Source organism: Camelus ferus, chromosome 25 (genome assembly GCF_009834535.1).
Source record: "Camelus ferus isolate YT-003-E chromosome 25, BCGSAC_Cfer_1.0, whole genome shotgun sequence".
Taxonomy (NCBI): Eukaryota; Metazoa; Chordata; class Mammalia; order Artiodactyla; family Camelidae; genus Camelus; species Camelus ferus.
The window spans coordinates 35,526,791-35,548,560 of record NC_045720.1 but is presented as its reverse complement, the minus strand read 5'-3'; the positions used below and the strand labels follow the sequence as shown (position 1 = coordinate 35,548,560).

Here is a 21,770-nt window from a genome sequence, read left to right as displayed (position 1 = left end):
TATTCCTCTGCTTAAAACCCTTCAGCACTTTCCCTTTGCACTTAAAACAACATCCCAAATCCTTACTGTGGACAACAAGATGATGTACTGTCTGGCAGGGCCCCCCCCCCCCCCGCCTCCTCCTTGTGCCTCACTTTGTGACACCCTCCCCTCTCAGGACCAGCAGGCCACACTCTGCTTTGCAGGTTCTCCGCTGCATTTCTGGTCATCACACGTGCTGCATCATCTGCATGCCACCCAGCCCAGCTCTCACCCTTCAACCCCACAACAAATGTCTCTTCCTCAAAGAGACCTTCTTGGATTCCTTGATGTAAATGTTGTCCCTCTCAATTCTTTTACGTCATCACACTCATCGTAATCGGAAGGTATGCATCTTCTGTCTGTCTCTTTACTTATTATCTGTATCTTGTTTTAAACGTTAAGCTCCTCAAGAAAAAGGACGGTTAGATTTGTTCATTACCATCTACTCAACACCCAGCAGAGATCAGAGCATGCAGCTGGCCATCAACAAATCCTTGTGGAATAAATGAATGAATGAATGAAGTATTATCAACTCTATCTATGAAGGGAAAAGCAAGAATATCTCTTTTCCTTACCATCTAAAGTCATTTAAAATAATACACACAAAGCAATTTGAATACATCAAGAAATAAATTTTAAAATCCAAGGCATTATTTTTTTGCCATTATTGTCTTAAGATAATGGTTCATAGATTATGAACAATAATCATGGGTGAGGTTCTACTAGGAAAAATATTCTAAAGTTCTGTTTAAATGTTTACAAAATAATAGATTTCTGGACCAAATAATAAACCCAGTATTAAAAGATGCGTATTCATGTTCTAATGACTAAAATACTTGGACCACACTATTACTGAACCCATGACTTTAACCAGATCGTTTAGTAAATGACTATGTGCTTCATATCCGTCTCGTGTAGTCTGATAAACAGGGACTGAAGTGCATACTTCCTGTTTCATTGGCGTTAACAGCCAGTAGACGAGAGGAAGCTGGACTATTTGAAATGAATACCCCAAAAGGAAGCCTGCAGTTGCAGGAGCTTTGAATCTCTGTCCTAGGAGAGGAGAGCACTGTAATTATTGACAGGAAACTGAGCCACAATTCACTTTGCAGGGTTCTCTACCTCTTTTCACTCACCTTTGGTCAGGTGGGTTTTCTGAACTTCTGGGGCAATGAGGTAGTCGATGAGTAAGTTAGAAAATGTTCTTCTATCTGGTTGGGAATGTGACGTGACAAGTAGAAGGGAAGAATTCCCAGCGGAGGCTTGGAGACTGAGGAAGGCGAGGAGGGGGTGGGAATCCACCCGGAAGTCAGTCTGGCTAGACGCGGGGATGCAGCCGAAGGGCATGGCGTGGCGTTGAGGACGTCTCCACGCCCAGGTAGCTGAGAACCAGAGATAGTGATCCCTGGCCCCAGCAACCAACGGGGAATACGGTGTGAATAAATTAGGTACAGTTTTTCTTTGGAGGAAAAGCGCTATATAATTTATGATATTGTTATTATAATCATGAGTCATCTTTGCCTGGATTTATGGAGTGACTCATCCTAAATTAAGCCTTTGGAACAATGAGAAGAGGGAAATTTATGAGACCTACAATGATTTTCTAGTCTCATAAAAGATTGTAGTACTTGATTCTTGAGATGTTGAAATATCTCTGCCTCTTAACAGAAGGCTGCAGGGACCATCCTTTGATTCATCATTTGATATGTCTTTCAGGTCTCCATCCTCTTGCTCCTCTGGGACTAATAATTCAGCAAGCATTCTAACAGTCACCTAGGCTGTCAATAAATTATTTTAACTTACCTTTAGAGTGTCTGCCACTTCTCCCTTCTTCCTATGAGAATAACAATCGTTACTTTTTTAAACTCTTAATTTTTCTGTATATTCACCCAGTAATTTTGGAGCACCTGTAACACGCACCGCAATGAGCTAGATGCAGAGATGTAAGGGGAATGAGAGCCTTTCCGTCCTTCAAAGAGCCTGTAATCTAGTTGAGGAATAGAACTAAGAGGACCAGATCTGAAGACTATTTTAAGGAAGAATTATTAAGTCACAGGGACTGACTGGATAAAGAGCATGAAACAAGGTTTTCTCTCCTGACAAAATGGATGGAGAATGATCCTACTAACCAGACAGGGAGCAGATCTGGGGAGAAGAGCAACAACTCTGTTTCAGGCACACTGAGCTGAGGCTGAATCAGAAATGCAGCAAGAAGCCCGTATGGTTTGAACCATCAGAAAGAGGCCAAGACTGGAAACTCACATTCAGACCTCATCCAGAGGGAAATCCTGGGAATGGGTGAGAAAATCAGTGAGAGAATATGAAACAAGAAGGGCAGAAAAGGGAGTCTAATGGTTAAAAATGGAAGAAGTTACAACAAGGTCCTACTGTAGAGTGCGGGGAACTATATTCAATATTTTGTAGTAACCTATAATGAAACAGCATATATACATATGCTAAATCAACCATTTTTCGATTAAAATTTTGTTTTTAAGAAAAAAAAATTAAATGAAGGAAGGAAAGAGATAAACAGGATCAGAAGGACTGATGAAAACAAAAGAAAGGAAAAGACAGAAAGCGGCAGAGAGGCAAGAGAGGAGGAGGAATCTTGATGGGAAGCACAGACTGGAAGCATTCCCCTTCGAAAAGGGATTCCTTCCCTCTCTCTGCAGGAGGCAGTGAAGAGCAGACAACAGACATTCTGAGGTAGGACACAGCAGACTTAAAAGCGGGAGAAACTGTTGATCGGAAAATGAGAGGTTGAATTAGAAGAGGTTGCATTGCTCAGAGAAGATGACAACGAGTAGAGGAAGGAACGTGGACTTTGGAATTGACCAGACAGACATTCAGATCCCAGCTCTTTCCTTGTTCCTATTGCTGCCTTGTCCTCTGTGTTAATGGCAAGTAACAAAGAAACATTTCACAGGGTCGTTTCCAGGATTAAGAAGGAGCACGTGTGGGAAGCACCTGGCTCTGGTCTGGGTTTCAGGGGGAAGGAATGGTCAGCACAAGCTGGGTCAGAAGACAGGACAGGGCTTTTCACACTTGCGTGTGCACCAGGACCAGCAGGAGGGCCCGTCCAAGCACAGGGTTCTAGGCCTCACCCAGAGTCAGTCTCTGGTTCGGTAGGTCTGGAGAGGCTCTTGAAATCTGCATTCCTAATGACTTCCCAGGTATCCTGGATACTGCTGGTCGGGGAGCTACCCTTTGAGGACCACTGAGGCAGAGAAGTCCTTGGAGAGAAAAGACCAAAGGGGAAAGAGACTTTGATTCAATGGTACCAGAACACAGTTTCCAGAAGAAGATCACATCTCTTTTTATTTTTTATTTTTTGGCTTTTTTTGGGTGGGGGGGGGTAATTAGGTTTCTTTCTTTATTTGTTAGTGGAGGTTGGGGATTGAACCCAGGACCTCATGTCTGCTGAGCACGTGCTCTACTACTGAGCTATACCCACCTCCCCATCACATCTCTTTTTAGAGTTCATTTTCCATTAATGTGCTGCATCATTTTGTCTCCAGAACCTTGGCCACCTGGCTCAGAAGAAGCTGGGACTCTCTCTTATTCCAGGACCCCAAGAACAAGAGCAGTACCTGAAGTTGAACAGAAACTCATCCAACTGAGTGGCTGGAGTGGTGGCAGCAGAGAGAAGGGGTAGCTGAGTTGCCTGAAGAGAGAGGGAAAGGGAAGTCTAGCAGACCTCAGCGCTTCCCCAGGGGCTTTGAGCAAGGCCACCAGGAAGGTGGCAGTAGTAGTTTGGAAGCCAGGTTAAGACAGCACCACTTTTTTTAAAAAGTGAGAACTGTCAAAGTTTATATATTAGTTTAATTTTGTTCCGTCTTTTCCATATTGCCTGGCCTATGTGTTTAATATTTCACGTGTCTCTTTTTTTTTCCCGTAAATTACTTTTTATTTTTCTTATTCTTTTCTCTGGCCCCAAACTACCTTTATTGCTAAAAATGGTAGTTTATAACGCTTAGTCATAGATCAGATGATCTTGGAGCTCTCTCTTTTCCCTTTTTTGCTCCTAAATCCTTCCCATTGTATTATTCAGTTATTCCATCCTATTGCATCCATTATTCACTACTTTTTTTTTTCAAAAATTGATTCTGCAGATATCAAACACCCTCATTTTTCACTTCTTGGTTGGAGTTACTTAGTAGAAACTCAACTAGATTACAGCTCCTAATGCACTGATTTTCTGTCGAGTGCATGTCGCCCGGCATGTTTATAAGTTCTGAATATGGAGTCAAGTCAAACCCTATTCCTTTCCAAGATTCTCCTTTCATACATCATTTAAGAAAATTGCTCAGCCATCTAGCTTGCTTCTCCTTCATCCCTGACTCATTTCCTCACTGCTGAATGCCCCATCATCCTTTCCACATTTATATTTTTGTAAGGAAAGAGGAAAGTTAACCTGACATTTAGTTGCAGTGTCACTGAAGCTGCGTTGTGCACCTGGGGTCTGGGGACAGCAGGGGTGGGAAGACGACACTGGCCAGTACATCAGACAGGCATCAACCCCTTTCTCTCCGCAACTAGCATCAATGACACCTCACCTGTGATCTTTTTTATCAACAAATTTTTGACATGATTCTCAGTTCCCTGAAAGATATGGTGCCTGGTCTCTTGCTTTGTGCATGGTAAACACCCAAAACCAGGAACAGACGAATGACAATGACAAATGAATGCAATGCAGACCCAACACAGCCGGCTCCTGTCTCCTTGCTTGGCAACTGCCTTCCTGTTACCCACTTTGCTGGGGATGTGAGTCGGAACTCCTCACAGTTCCCTACACGTGCCACGCTCGCTCATGCCTCCGAACCACTGTGTGGGTCACGTCCTTCTCACCCACATTCTCTGACTCGCTTGGCATCCCCTTCTTCTCCATAAAGTCACCTCTGAACTGCTGCCTGGGTTGGGTAGCCCTCCTATGCATGCTGAAAAGTCTCCATTTCTTTGCTCTAAAACAGTACTTCCGGGGAGTGGGGGGCACAGGGATAGTTCAGTGGTAGAGCACGTGCTTAGCATGTATGAGGCCCTGGGTTCAGTCCCCAGCACCGCCATCAAAACTAAACACATAAATAAAATAGTATTTCCATCGTCGGCATGCCTGTCCTACTTTTTAACTAGACTAAGGGCAACTTAAAAGCGGGGACTGTGTCTCAAGCATAACTGCAACCCCAAATCCTATCTTAGTGCTCAAATGGTGCTGTTTGGAGTGAATGAGGATACGCTGGTGTCCAGGTGGAAGGCAGGGGCACCCCAGCGTGGATAGTTGCCAGGAGCATGGGAAAGACTGGAAACGTACGGCATACAACAGAAAGAGAGTCTTTCAGATGGGACAGCGCGTTAGATGCAGGGCAGTGGGAGGAGGAGGAGAGTGAAACAGGGCAGCTGGGGGCCAGGAGGATGCCATCCCTTCGGCCAACAAATGATTTCAGGTGCTCGTTACTTTAACAGAGACCTACGGATTTAATTTCCTTAACAGGACAATAGTAACTCTGCACCATACAGCCAATTCACTGGCATTTTTATTAGGCAAAAGTATTATTTACTGGAACAAGACAATAAATAGCTAAATCACTTTAAGAAATTCCAAATAATTCAAAGCAACATAAAGGTAGTCTAAAAATAAAGTCCTAGAAGCAAAGAGGCAGGACACAGTGCCGTTTGCAATGAGGCCACTTCTCATCTTCTCTTTTATTTACCTTACCTCCTTTCTTTCAGGCTGTGGTTCACACAGGTACTCCTGTCCCAGGCTTCTTCCCAGCTGTTAAGCAGGTGAAATTACACCTGTTAAACACCGGCGTAACATTTTCTTAAGCCTTCTAAGAACAACTGTGTCTCAACTCTTTAAATTTCAAGATTTAATCTCTCCTCGATGGGGTAATTAGTCCCTGCCGCCAACTCCATCTCATTCTCCTCCTCCCCACTCCTCCCCGCCCCCATTTCCTGTCTGTTCCTACCATCTGAGTCGTCTTTGCATGGAGGCCTCCCCAGGCAGATCCTAGCTCTGGCCCCTTCCCACCCTGTTTTGGTGAAAGACACTCATGGCTTAATACCAGTTCTTGACCCCAACAACACCCGATATGGGCTAGAAGAACTTAAAATTTATGTCTGTCTCAAGATTCTTCTTTCTCTAGCCCCATGTAAATCCCACCTTTCCTTCCAGGTCTGGAATCCCATCTGTGTCGCTCAGCTAACAAACCCCCCTCTTAATTCTTGGAGCTCATGTTTTCTGTAACAGTAGAAGTGCCTGTCTCTACTACATTTTCCACGGAGAGTCCCTCAGAGCCTAGCCCAGACATTCCCCTAGCAGTGTCTGGGATGAGAGAGCGCTCGGAAACTGCTTGTTGTGTTTTATGGACGGCCTCTCTGTTTCAAGCAACAACCTCCATCTCTATTTGGAATAAATGTTTGGTGATGCTTTCGAGAATGTTCCATAAGACATAGAATTTAGTCCAGCACAAGACAGCTGCTTCCTACCATGTAGTTTTAACCCCATCTCTGGTTCTTTCTAGCTACAGAGCTAAGTGGTCTGTGTTTTCTCATCTTGCTGGGTCAAATAGCCCATTACTCTTCATATAAGAAACCTTCATGCACTCCCAGGAGCCCAGTACATTAGGAGGTGACAGCATTCTGGGAAGCAGAAACTCGGGCCCCCGCCCCTTCACCCCACACTGCGCACTCCCAAGTGGGGAGCCAGCAGCCTCAGCCCACTGCAGCTGAGCAGAGAGAGGGGAGGGGCCCAGCGGAGGGTGAGGACCCGCTGCTGCGGAGCCAAGCGCAGGTGCACGAGGACCAGCGTCTGCGAGGGTGATTATCCTCATCATGCAAGCTGCCAGACGACTTCAGCACATTCTGTGGCAGGGAAACTGCTGAGAAAGAACACTGTCAGCAGTGTCATTTCTAACAAGGGAGAAACAATATATAAAGCAGAAAACAAAAAATGACAAAAGCCACCCACCCACCCAGACCCTAAACATCCTAGCAGGAGTCTCCTGTCCTGACTCCCTGCGGCAGGAAGCCGCCCCAGAGGGGCCCTGATGTTAGCACTGTCTGACACTGAAGGCCAAGGGTTAGAAAAAGTAGAAGCTATGTCATTGCCAAGCCCTGGAAATGTAGGTAGTTTTCCTTACCTACTTCCTGACTGCCTTCTTTTATTTTGCCCAGAATTTATCGTAAGTATATATTTATCCAGAGAGAGTATTGTACTGTATTCAGTTTTTATTTTCAGTTTGTTTTAATTCAGTTATTTTATGGTTAAAAAAGCATCTTGGTTAAAGAGATTTTTCTAGCCTTTGCAAATGCTTTGATATTGTGGAAACTTTTTTTTTAAATAAAATTGATAAAGTTGTAAGGATATGTATATATATAATTATAAACACATGCATATACTGGCAACATATATATTGGCACACATATGTTGCAACATACAGTGGCATGTGGCAAATAACAAAGCAAAATGCATTCCATGGTGTAGTTGCTCCTTCTGGAAGCCCCTTCCCTTGTTAACAAATGCCCTCATATCCTGAATGTCCTCATGGAACACCCCTCTCCTTACCTGTCTTCATTGAAATCTGGTTCTCACATGAGGCTGCCCCATCCCCGGCCTCATTTTCTTATGAGTAAGTTCATTTTCCTACACTCCACCTGCCTCAGAGTATGTCAGAAAGTGGGTTTCTGTACCTTCCGTGTTCCCCAGCTTCACTCTCTGTGAGCAAAACCGTCCCATGTTCATAACACTTCAAGACATATCTTCTGCCTAAGTTTCTGCTTACATTGGGATAGAATGGTAAACACCCCTATTCTCCAAAATTCTTATTCCTTAACAACTCTCAGTTATTCCAGTTCTTGGGTATATGACCTTTGTTTTTCTTTCCTAAACATAATATTCTGTTCTTGATCTTATAGTACTATCGTGTTTATTCTAATAACTAAAGCATGCCCACTTTTTAGAAAAAAAAAAAAGCCATGTTCATTGTCTATGGTAAGGCAGTTGCATGTTTCCTGTGTGCAGCTTTCTGATTACTATTTGAATACAGTCAAAAAGAAATTGGATTTTTTGTGCATGCCTGATTCCCTTTCATGCATGCTTTTGTCAAATTTTGACACAGTAAATACAGACCTCCTCCATGTGGACCCCAATTGATTAATTAAAGGGGAGATTCATTGCAAAATTGCCAGCAGCTGTTGGCTGGAATAGAGGCTGGGGAGTCATACACCAAAAAGGCTAGCACTGGGACGGGACCATTTCTAGAGGATGTGTCTGAATTCTGTTGAGAGTGAGTTCTACTTCCCAAACTGAGCCCTTTTTCATTCCACGAACTATTTAGACTATTTAATTTGTTTTCCATTTAAAAACAAGCAACTCACATTAAACATTTTCCCATTTTCTTCTTTCCTTTCTTCCTTCCTTTCTCTCTCTCTTTCTTTCTTTCTCCCTCTTTCTTTCTTCCTTTCTTTCTTTCTTTCTCTCTCTCCTCCTGTCCTCCTTTCTTTCCCCCTTCCTTCACTTCTTTCTCTTTTTCTCTCTTTCTTTCTTTCTTTCTCTCTCTTTCTCTCTTCTTCCTTCTTCCTTTCCTTCCTTCCTTTCTTCCTTTCTTTTCTTTTCTTTTTCCCAGACAAGGATAAAGAAACACATGTCAAGACACATTGTTCAACACCAGCCCATTTCATCAGCATCAAAATGCACACCCAAGAAGAGCAGTTCACTTGGTATAAGACAATGGTAAAGACCACTAAGGGAGAGAAAGCAGAGACAACTTCCATCTGCAAGCTCTCTGAGTCACGCAATCCCATATTCCAAGGTCTGCCATCAGTCAGGAATCTGCATGGCCATGTGGAATTCCAGATCCATCCAGGAGTGTAGACAAAAGAAGCATCCAACACGTATCAAGAGAAGAGGGTGTCAAAAATAAGGATTCGGTCCATAGGCATAATCAGAAGTTGTGCAGAGGCAAGAGGGGAAGCAGTCAGCGTTGGAGGGGAGCCACACAGGAGAAAGGGTGCCTAAGTATAAACCCTCCAATGAGTCATGGCGGTGGCAAGTCCTAAAGGTCCTTCCTGATCCTCTCCCAAAAGCTAAAGTTGGCATATTCTCCATCTCTACTCCACCTCTCCGGGAGCTCATAAATCTGGGCTCTGACCTAACCATGATGGAGAGCTCAGCTGGGAGAACGGGTTACCCCCCAAGCCACCACACACAGCACCAGGGGCCACCAGTGAGTCACAGCCTGTGGGAGGTGGAGAGCATCTGGTCAAGTTCATCTCCCGCCACCACCAATGAGTCCAACTCTGTTAGTTGAGTCTGTTTTAAATGTACCTCTCTCTCCTAAACAACATCTTTGGAACATCAGGATGTTGCATAATGACTGAGTGGATTCCAAGAACCCAGCCACACATGTAGAACTGTGAGAAACCACATGTGCGAGAGAAAAATAACCCTCAGCTTGAGTATTATTTTTCTTCTCAAAGCAGCAAATGCATTGGAGGCCAGGCTGAATATTTGCTACAGACTGAGAAGGGGTGTGGATATGCTGTGCTTATAAACATCTGCACTGGAGGGACTTGAGCTATGTTTTCAAAATAATCTTAATAGCTACCATTCATTGAGTGCCTACGAAGTGTCAGGCACCTAATAAACATTATCTCTAATTCTCCAGTAGGGCCACAAAGGTGTTATTACTGTGCTCATTTTCTCTAACTGGAAAAACTAACCACCAAAATAACACATGACTCATCAAGTTTCCACAACTGGTGAAGAGAAAGGGTAGTTTGGGACATGACTTCTTTTGTCTTCAAAGCCTACAGTCCTTCTCCTCATGACACTTTCTTCTCTACCCGTCGAGAAATGCTAAAAGTGACAAATGTTGGCTACCTGTGCTTGCTGAACTCCATTAAGTAGGCAGAGTGTAGCCAGGGGTTGTGTCAAAGGAGATATATATATATCTCCATATATATATATATATATATATAGAGAGAGAGAGAGAGAGAGAGAGAGGGAGAGAGAATATTAGGCTAAGATATGTGCAGAGAATTTCTAGCTAAAGTTGGACTGGGATCTTCAAAGCTAATGATAAGGAAAGTCAGATCTGAATATGCCCATTCTTTCTTTTTAAAAAAAACTCTTTTTGTTGAATATAGTCAGTTTACAATGTGGTATCAATTTCTGGTGTACGGCATAATGTTTCAGTCATACATATGCATACATATATTCATTTTCATACTCTTTTTCTTTATAGGTCACTACAAGATACTGAATCCTGTTCCCTATGCTATACAGTAGAAACTTGTTTATCTATTTTATATATAGTTATCAGTATCTGCAAATCTTGAATTCCCAATTTGTCCCTTCCCACCCCTTCCCCCCCCCCAGTAAACATGTTTGTATTCTATGTCTGGGAGTCTATTTCTATTTTGTAAATAAGTTCATTTTTGTCTTTTTATTTTTTAGATTCCACATATAAGTGATATCATATGGTATTTTTCTTTCTCTTTCTGGCTTACATCACTTAGAATGATAATATCCAGGTCCATCCATGTTGCTGCAAATGGCATTGTTTTATTCATTTTTATGGCTGAGTAGTATTCCATTTTGTATATATACACCACAACTTCTTTATCCAGTCCTCTGTCATTGGGCATTTAGGTTGTTTCCATGTCCTGGCTTATTGTAAATAGTTGAATATGCCCATTCTTTCAACAATGTATTATTAATAAGTGTTCACAATTATTAAGGCTCAGTGGTACCAAAGTGAGCCAGAGGCATCAATAAGGATTCATTTTCTTCATTGGGCTCATTGATACTCAACCACAGTGGGTAATAATTCACCAAACATTTACCGGCAGCTTCTGCTGTCCAAAAATTACCCCAGTTTACCCTTACGGAGTCTACTGAATCTTGTAAGAAAGCAGAAAATCAATAGTATCATCAACTGAAGCCAGATCACAACAGCGTCTGTCAGTGGGGTCTTTCCTGCTGTCCTTCCTCTTCTTTCTCACCTTGTTCCAACCCTCAAGGGCTCAGAATGACAGCTGGCAGGATCCAGGACAATAAATGAGTATGCAGAGGGAAGGAAACAGAAGCCAGGCAAAACCCTTGCCAGACATAAGCTTTGGGCCTCCAGTCTGAAGGAGGCCCATACTCCGGTTCCACAATCCGAGGGAAAAGAGGTTACTGTTAAATAAAGGTCAGGGTTTGTATTATGATTATGACAGCAGACTTGATCTATGACGGATTTATTTGATACTATGCTTGGGACTGAATGGAAGTACAGGAAATTCTATCACCTGAAATTGACTGGAAATTAGAGATATCAAAGCGAATATAATGGAACAGGAGCCCCCCACAGACCCAAGACCCGTTATGTCAACACCAAAGAAAACTCAATGGGAGAATATTCCAGTCTGACTAAGAGTGGTTGGGCTCCATTTTATCTCTTGGCTAAGAGCTCCTAACCTGAGGCCCCAAGCCCCTGAAAAAGAACAAGCAGCATTTTATGTACAAATGTACATGTGTATGTGCCTTTTTCTGGAGAGAGACTCCACAGCTTTTATGGGTCACAAAAAAAGGTTAAAATTATTCCCAAATTATACAACTTTTGGAAGCCCAGGAAAATCTTAGACTTTGGCTTTAGGTCCGGTTTGTGTCTCCTCCAGATGCAGCACTTGTGGCCAGTTCCCAGCTGACTCTATATTAAAGTGGACCTGAGAGGTGGGCACAGACTGAGCCACAGCCCAGAAAGCCTTTCTGACGTGGTTCCAGGACACATGTGGTTTAGATCTGGAGAAGATGGAAATTAGCTCTGAAATTTACTGTGTGGTTTTCTAGGCCATAGAAACTGACATCTTCTAAGAATTTGGTGGCTCATTGAGGTTACCCCTGCTCTGGCTACATTTTGACTCTTTTCAGTGAATTGTGACATGCAGGTTTTTTGATCCTATGTTTTGACATAAGATACATGTAACCCAAGTGGTCTGGTTTCCTAATGCTCAGTTCCTGGCTACTGGCTTTCCAAGGCCTTGGCCTCTCCCTTGTGTCTACAGTTGGACTAGGTTATTCTTGGTCTAGCTGCTGCCTGAAAGGTAATGCTAGCCCAAAGCATCCAGTCTTAATGAAGCTAGTAGCCCAACCAAATCATAGGCGTTTTCCCCCATTTGAGGGGCTATCTGATTGTGTCCCTAGCCACCACAGCTCACGGTCCCCACAAGTGAGTCCTTAGCGTCTCAAGCTAGAATTTAAGAAATGTTTTCCTGGAACATCATAGGATCTGGTTAATTTGATACACAGCAAAGTAATCGAGAAACATTAACACTCTTTTAAGAATTAAGCACAAACAATAAAACTTAAACTGATCTATGGAGGAGATTGATTAGCTGCTGGAAATAGTATTTTACAGTCAGTTCTCAACCACCCATGTTCATCAAAAGTGACACAGATAATTGAACATGGCAGACAGTTTTTAAATAATTAGTATTTGTCTTTAGAACTCTTTATTTATTTGGATCAAAGTTACCTTCCTAATAATGTTTTGCTTATATTAGCATGCAAATGAGGATGCAGCTCTCTAGCAAGCGGCAACTGATTACAGGAGACGACCCACATTCATTCGAGGTAAGAGTAGGAAGCCAAATGAGAGGTTAAAATGTTACTCTGCTTTGTGTTTTCCAAACTCAAACAATTGAGAATGAGCGTCTCAAATGTGACCTCTTCAGCAACTGCTCCCTGACCACTCAGTGCTATACCCCCGTGAGCGCCTCTCCAACCTGGGTATTTCTTCCTAACCCTTACAACACCACACATGATTCTTTGTTCAGTCTCTGTTTTCCACACTCAAGCATGAACTCCAAAGAGGCAGAACAGCATCTGTCTTGTTCCACATTTTATCTCCAACACCTGGAAAGTTCATTGATACACAGTAGATGTTCAACAAAACCTTTGTCCATTAAATGAATAAAATCTGCATCACTCTTCTAAACTGTCTATGAAAAAATGAGAAATAATTCTTTACCATTACACAGAATATGGGATCAGGTCCCTAAGAGATAGCCTGACCTGGGATGGAAGCTCCGTGAGCTCAGGGACCCTGTCAGTCTTGCTCACTCCTGTGCACCATCTTGGGGTGCAGTCCTTCATGTATTATAGATTCTCAGAAAATACAGTCAAGCCAGTAGGCCTGCCACACCCACCCACCCAAATTCTAGGTGCTTTTCCCCTATTTAAAAGGCTACCTCAATTGTGTCCCCAGCCATTGTCACATCAACCAGCTAACAGGCACAGAAACTATTTGGGACAATGATTGAGAATAACCATGAAAAAGTTGCAAGGCTCTGACTGTGACATCTTTCCCACCAAGTTGCAGAGAGACAAAAGCGAGATGTGACAGTTTGAATTTTTGAGAAGGCTAGTAGGTCTGAGAGTTCACGAAGCATTGCCCAACTGGGAACAGAACCCGGACTCCTGATCTTTATTTCAATGCTGAATTCATTAGCTCTCTGTCTCTCTGTCTCCAGTTGCCCTAATCTCTACTCATCTATACATCAGCCATCTTCCTTGGGTGCATCAGGACCTCAGGATCTGTGCAGCCAATCTATTAAAGTATTATTATTTTTAGTTTTGATTTTTTTGTTACTGTCACACCCTGATATTCCCTCACATACAGTGCTCAGAGTGGTCACCTTGCCATTAGAACAAGGGTGGCCAGTGATATGCAACATATTTCCATTCTGACATCCAGAGATGAAGGAAAGGGTGGGGAACCTGAAGACAAGTCAATACATGGCCCATAACACAGTTTAGACAGTGAAATAAATGCACATGAAACTTCCATCTGCCCCAGCAACCACGGAGCCCACCTAGTGTAGTGTCCCCATTTTACAAATAAAGGAAACTGAGGCCCAGAGAGATAAAATGGCCATAAAATCCCGAGTCACCTGGTAACAAGGGAGACGTTTTCTCTCTGTGTCTACACTCTAACTTACCAGCTGGCTCCTTCCCCTTTGCATGTAAATAGACAAAATTCTACATGGTATTGAAAAATTAAAGTACAAAAAGATGAATGCCTTGACCTAGCTTCTTCCTCCGGCAACTGTCTTTTGTATCCTAACCAAACTTCTAGAAATAGCATTTGGCACTTACTGACCTTATTTTCTCCCCTCAATTCCTATTCAGAATCTTCCCGTTCTCTCACCTCTTGTCCAGCTGCTAAGAAGTTCACTCCAGATTCCAGCATTTAACTCATTCCTTCTCCTCCAGGACATCTGAGTTCACTTTTCCTCTTGGGGGGTTTGCCAAAACCCTAAGAAACAATCCTAACTATCTTTCAATTAAGTAACATAATATTATTACTTTTAACCTAAAGGACTCTTGTTTCAAGAGGAATACAATTTCACATTCGGACAGATGGGGCCCAGTTGACAGTGGACTCAGTAGACTGGTGGAGTTTTGATTCAATCATCTTCTTCTTCGCTATGTATGAATAGGCCTATCCGCCTGCCATATGCAGCCAAGAAAAGTAAGTGCCTTAGTGATGAGCTGGCATGTGGATTTTGGATTTTCATCCCCAAAATAAACAACAATTTCTGTATTCAATTCCATTTTTTAACTTTTGGAGAATAGGCCGGATGTCAGTCAAAATGAATCCTGACCAATTACTCAAGACATTCAAATCATGTGACATCCTTGCTCTATCGATTGTTGTGAGGTTGGTAAGGAAGGGACAGGTCAGTTCTTGACTGGAAAAGCCTGGGCTTTGCTGCTGGTATTGCCACAATCACCAGCATCCTAAGGGACCTGGGAGATAAAGGAATGTCTCAGCCTGGGTTCCACTGGAAACAGAGCCTGGTCTAGTGTGCTTTATTTCAAAAGTAGAGTTCCCGAGGCTGTGAGAGGTAGTGAGAGGGAAGGGTGACAGGGCAGGTTTGGGAAGCCACAGCTTGTCATTGCACTGACCACTGCTTTATCCTGAGCTGCAAACACACACAGCTGGTGGCTTAGCAGATGCAGCCACTCAGCCACCTGGGATGTCTCCAGACAGGCTGTTCAGAGAAGCTGCTCAAAGCCATCCCTTCAAGGGGGAAGGAGAGGAAATTGATCCCTTCGGCTCCTTTGCACCTACAGTCTCCCAGGTTCACCACACAGGGAGTTCCTTCCCCCGGATTCCAAGTCAGGGCACCCAGCTCCCCGGACGGCTGCTGAAGGAGCCCATCGTAGTACTGCCATGTCCTCCCGCATCCGAGCCTGGAAGTGGCCGTGGTAGGCAGAGACCCCGGGAGGGCAGCTGGCCAGCCTCAGGTGGTGAAACCGCATGGGCCCGCAGAGGCCGGTCAGTCTCACATAGCAGCCGAGGGACTAGCAAGCAAGTGAGGATTTGAGACTCTGATGAGGGATGTAAGATTGTTATGCACCAGGAGGTGGTGTTAAAAATCATATCCAAAGCATAGAAATAGATGCTCCTTCTTCAGCTTTTGCCAAATTCCTCTTTGTACTTAGAGCCTGGACTGTGTCCCTGATGACAGAAGTAGGGTAGGCTTGCCAACCTGGGCATTCCAAAGGCTCCAGCCAAGTCACATGTTCTGCCCCTGGTGTGAGAGAGTGTCCGGGTGTATTCTAAACCCTTGAAAAAGATCTTGTGATCTGCTGTGAAGGCCACCAGTGAGCTCCCAAGCACCAGACCCAATGAGCACCCTTCAGTGGATACTTAGCTTGATTTTTTTTTTTTTTACAATATTTCATGCAGCTGAACATTTTTTCAACATAAAACTTTTTCCTCCCTTGGATTCCAAACGCGGCTCTCTTCTGATTCTTCTTTCTTTTTAGTCTCCATCGGAGGGTACTTTTCTTCCACTGACCTGATGACAGCTGGCCTTCCTGGTCTCCTTTCTCAACCTGATGCTCTTTTCAGTCTATGTGTTCTTCCTGGGGAAACTCACCTGCATCGTTGCCCAAAACAGCTGGGATTCCCACGCTCTAGACTGTGAATAGGACACAATTCTGGCCCCCGCTAGAGAAGAAAACAAAAGATATCAATTTCTGTGGTAAAACGTAGGAAATGCTATGCTAGAAGGTGCTGTGGTAGTGTTTGCACACGGAGCACACTCAGCCTAAAAAAGAATTTGCTTAAACTGATTCTGAAAGGACAAGAAGGAATTATTTTGAAAGATGAAAAGAGTGAGAAAATTCCAGGAAAAAAAATTCCCCAAAAATCAGGGGTCCAAGAGAAGCACAAGCAATGAATCTGAAAGGAGAGCATGAATAGCCCTTCAGGGACACGACTGGAGAGGCAGGTGGGGAAGGTCATCAAGGCCTCACAGGCCAGGCCACAGCATCTGGACACCGTCCTGATGGCAGGACCAAAGCACCGTCACCTTTCCATTTTCTGTTTCCTTTTGAAGACTGTGGTTTGGAGGAAGCAACCAGGACAGAGACCAGCTAGGAGATGTTGCCATTACCCAAGTAAGACACTCTAAGCCTCTGAGAGTTTGACGAAAATGCTTGGTTTTCCCATTAAAGTAACTTGCACAGGGTAAATCCTGAGCTAATTCCGATACTTTTGTCTAGATGTGTATTTCTTTTCACTTAGAGGACCCTCCATTTCTTTGGACTTTAGAGGACAAGGCTGCTATTTTATGAAGCCTGTATGAAGTCAGAGTTTCCTAAAAACACATCCATATATAACCTACTTAAACTCAAGAGGCCAAAAAATGCACTCATTAAAAGATAAATTAATTGGTTGAACTAACATCATAATTGAATTGATAAATTGATTGATAAATTAATTGGTTGAACTAACATCCTAAATTGAATTGACTGAGGAGACCTCAGTCTGAGAAGATCAAGAAGATTCACTCCTTTTGAGGGAAGCCTGAGGAATCCCAAATCAAAGGTAGGGCTAAAAAGAAAGAAAAAAAACAGAAAGAGAGAGCAAGAAAGAGAACAGGTATTAGGGACTAAAAACAGTCTCTGATTTCAATAAGGGGCAAAATGATACACTCCAGATTGTCCCAGAAAGAAAAAAAATAATAATCATCTGTTTAAGCCTAAATAATGTTATGAATAGTCACTGCTGTGTATCTGTATCCAGCCACTTTGGCAAGACATAGACATATTTATTCTAATTTGATGGTAAAATCTATCTACTGCATCAAATTTTAAGGTTGTAAAAAGTCCCATTCCTCTCTCGTTGTTAACTTACATCTATCCTGGATTTGTGTCTGGCTTCTTTTGCTGGTTTTTGTGTGTTTGTTTCTCGTGGTTTCTTCATCTATTTACCACAGTTGTACACTCTTGACAGAGAAGCGTCCTTACTACTCTCATCCCATCTTAGTACTTGCTTCCTTCCAACCCCTTCCTCTTCCAATGTCTCACCTGCCCTCCTCTGGCCAAGGCCAAAACAGGTGGACAGGCGGCAAGCAGAGAGGAAGCAGAGAGATATGGTGGTAAGTAAGTGGACAGAAATGGTTCCTATCTTCCCTCACGCATTTGGAACTTAGAACCCCTCGCTCCATCTTTTCTGTCACCGCCCGGTGTGCCTGTGGCCTTGTATGTGCAGAATGAGACATGGAGGGAGGGTGAGCTAGACTGTGTTCTACGTGGCACCCTGTCCTTTCTTTGGTGTGTAAGAACCGTGCGAGTTGAAGGTTTCTGTATTAGCTTCCTGTGGCTGCTGTTAAGTAATAAAGGATCACAAACTTGGTACTTAGAACAATAAAAATCATTTTCCCACAGTTTTACAGGCCAGAGGTCAAAATTGAGGTGTGCGGCATTTCTCAGCTCCCGGGGCTGCGTGGCTGTGTCATTCCGGTCTCTTCTATGTCTTCACGCTGCCTCAGCCTCAGTGTCTTGTCTTCTGTCTCACGTCTCCTTCTGCCTTTCTCTTACAGGGACATCTGTCTTTTGGACTTAGGGCCCCACCCACATAATCCAGGATGATCTCTTCATCTCAAGGTCCTTGACTGACTTACATCTCCAGTGATGCTTTTTCCAAATAAGGTAACATCCCCAGATTTCAGGAATTAGGAAGTGAGCAGGTCTTTTTGGAGGCCACCATTGGCAGCACTACAATGTCCACAGAAATTAGAGGTATCTTTCATGATGTCTATCAGAGCTCTGCCTCAAAGAATCAACCACTCACCCAACTAATGCCCACAAATATTGTAACTGAGCAGGACCCTGTTGTCATCAGTGACCATCTGATAGCTGTAATGGCGTTTGTAACTGCCTAACTGTATAATGGTTTAAAGGTTTTTTTTTTTTTTCTTTTTTCTTATTCTCTTGCTGACCAGGGGTAGGCTGGAGAGGAGGGAGACTTGGGTGGTCCTCCAAACCCCCTTGGGGTGCTGCATGAGGGGATCATGCTCAGTGCCCTGCTCCTGACCCCAGTGCCTTGCTTTTGTCCCCCAGTGCCTTCCCTCCTCAGACCCCGACACCTCAGAAATGGCAGTTGGGTGTTTTGGGCATCTTGTTCATTACTCACCCTAACTGCTCATGTCTGCAGTTGGTTTTGGCCCCTTGTGGTTTCCTTGTATCCTGTTGTTTGAGCTCAGGCTGAAGCCTGCAGCAGAAGGTCCCAGGCCTCATCCTGCTTAAAAGTATTTATCAACCTGGCATTAAAATGCACAAATTTTTCTCTAGAGCTCTTTTCCACAGACCCCCTTCCTATGCATCCTTTGTTACAGGTACAAGAATATTAAGAGTCCCAAAGCCAGATGTGAACTTCATGCCCAGCAGAGGGAAGGGACTACTGTATCTGCAAAAGCAAGAACAACTTTGCAACAATTTGTTACAATCTCTGTGGAAACTAGCTCTGCCCCTTGAACTCTGGAACTTTACTGTAAAACCCCCTGCCTTCTCTCCCTAACAGACTCACGGTCTTAGAGGCATTAGCCCACTGTGACATCCATTGCCTGGCAAAGAAATAAAGCTGCCTTTTCTACTTCATCCAAAACTCTGTCCTGAAGACTCAGTTCAGTAAGCAGGGTACAGAGGCCGTGTTTCCACAACAATATCGTCCCAAGTCTGAGTCAAAGCACTAAACTGTTTAAATGTGTTTCTAAGAAAAGCAAGTGGCAGTCTGCTTCTATCTGAGAATTTAGACAAAGGCTATGAAACATCTGATGAGCAATTCTTTCAGTAAAAGATGAAAGGGCTTTTGAACACTAGGATTTAGGTAGTTTATTTACATGCCACTTGTAAACTATTTTAATATGTACAGGTTATTGTTGGTGTGAAGTCTTTTGGAAAGTAATACGCTGACAATGGTAACATTTCCCCTCAAAAATGACATAGAACTCTTTGCCTTCGTGAACATTGCATTTCAAAAAAAAAAAAGGTAGATATTATGCTGTCTTGTATCAAACACCTTTTAAATTTTTTTTTTTTGAAACTGTAATATAAAACATCATTTTCTCTGGCTCTAATCCAATTTCTCTGAGTGATGTGTAAACCTTAAAATTGTTTGTAGCTCTGTGTCGGTATCCATTACTTTTGAAATGACCCCTACATTTCACATTCTATGTAACATCTTCCTGTCTTCCCTGGGAATTGCAGGAGATCCTTCACAGACACACTAATTGCTTGTGACAGCCACAATCCTCTTGAACACTGGCGTTTTCTTGGTGAATCAGTAAATACTCTGTTATTTGGAGAAGACTTTGTTGCAAAACACTTTCCCTGAATCTTGTTTTCTACTTAAACATCATAATCACACGAGGCTAAGTTACAGGTTCACTGACGCCCATGCATATCGTGTTCAGTATAGATTTGGTGTTGCAGTAGATTCAGAAACAACTCAGGCAAAGTAATGATTTCTTTTGTGGGCATATTAATCTCACAGAAACAAATATGGCCTTTTAGACAATAAAGCTTGCAAAGGACCTCTCAAATCTGTATTTTTTAAATGCTTTATATTATGTTCTTCCAAAGCACACCCTCCTTCGTTGACCTTTAAGCACATTAACCTCTGCAAGGAAATTTCTTTAAATCCATATTTTGGGCATAAAGTCCCTAATTCAACATTTAGTGAGGACAAAATGTAGTCGGTGGTAATATGTCAGCAAATCATCCAATTCTGATGGTGGATTTGCTGAATAACAAAGAAGGGCATTAAGCTTGTCTTAAAGGAAGATGCAGCGTAGTTAAAAACACTGGTCCATCCAAGACAAATGTTCAAAATATAGGCACACCTTAACACACCAATGTCTGATTTACAAAGATTCCCAAATATAAATCATAGGTTGCAATCTGTCACCAGCACCATGAGGATACTCAGCGCTGGTTCCACTATCCTGGAAGCCTTTACCTTTGTGGCCACAAGATCAAATACCCTTCACCCCACTGTCCTGTTTCTTGCCTTTCACCCCCCAACAACTGGATGAATTTTAAACACATCTTTTCTTCTTCCTTTAGCACTGAAATATAATCGTGTGAGTTTAAGGTGTACAACATGTTGATTTGATACATTTATATACAACAATGTGATTGCCCTTAGAGCTTTAGCTAACACCTCCACTCATTGAATAATTATCATTTCTGTTTTGTGGTGGGAATAACTAACATCTAGTCTTTTGGAAAGTTCAGTGTTTACGACACAGTGTTGTGGTCCGCAGTCACCGTGCTGCACGTTGGCTCTCCAGGACATAGTTACTGACTGGGTGCATGTCAGGCCTTCTTTCTGAAGTGACTGCACACCCTCATCTCTCTCCATCCCTTCCTTCTTCCCAACCATCCTTCAACCCTAAATTTTTATACTTTTTTCTCCTTATTTTGTTCTATTTATGAACCAAACAAAATGACTATAGTCACGGCTGCGAGGCGTAAGTGTAGCATTCATGACATCGCTAAATCAAGGAAAAGGAAAGCCATATATTTAGACACACACACAAAAATGGCATAATAAGGGACACCCCCTCAACCGCTGAACCCGCCAAAATGCCTGCAAAGGCTTCCCTCTCTTATTTCCTCAGGTTTGACTGATTTGCTTCTAGTGCTGATAGTCCATATACATTCAAAACTATTTGTTCCCTATTTTTAAGTTTTCTGTTTTGTTTGTTTCCTAGCATTATATACATATTCTTCTCTCTCTCTCTTTTTTAAAAATTGTAGATATATAGTGACTAGTTTCACTGGGCTAATAAGGCTTTGTAATATTTCAAATTAGTTCCATCACATTTGGGACCTTTTCCCTATCAATATACTTGATCAAGATGCAAATGAAGACCTGTACTGTGACCCACTGTAAGTCGATGAGTATGTACAGTTCAGCATTTTCCCCTCAGACAAACCTCCAATACTGGACGCTTTGTCTAAGGCCAAGAGTTGCTCAATTTGGGGTCTAGATTTCCTGCCATCAAAAGTAAAAGAGTTAATAATTTCCCAGATTCAGAATTCCCTAAACTTGTTTCAATTTATTTTCTCTCCCTCATTCCCATGCAAGCAAACCAAGTGCTCTTAGTCTACTTAAAAGGTGATGCTCAGAAATCTTGGAATTTGGGGAAGGGGGAGGTATGGTTAACTTGAATCTAAAATGTTCCATTTTAGAGCACATGTCTCTGTTCAACTTTTCCCTTACTCACTACTTGTCCCTTTGTTTTCCTTCCCACTAAGCAGTGAGCACCATGAGACAGAAACCTTGTGTATCTTGTTTTCCCCAGTGTCCCCAGCACCTAGTACTGGCATAGAGATTATATTCAAGAAATTATCATTGAACAAATAAAATAATTACTCAATCAGTTAATTATTTTGATGATTT

At 42.8% G+C, this 21,770-nt stretch overlaps 1 long non-coding RNA gene across 1 annotated transcript; it reads left to right on the top strand.

Annotated features, from left to right (window-relative positions):
- Positions 1–1,130: 1,130 nt before the first annotated feature.
- Positions 1,131–21,570, top strand: LOC116659858. The gene is made up of 4 exons (XR_004315217.1): positions 1,131–1,208; positions 16,458–16,462; positions 18,582–18,587; positions 21,560–21,570. It is a non-coding gene; the product is annotated as an uncharacterized LOC116659858 (long non-coding RNA).
- The last annotated feature ends 200 nt before the right edge of the window (positions 21,571–21,770 follow it).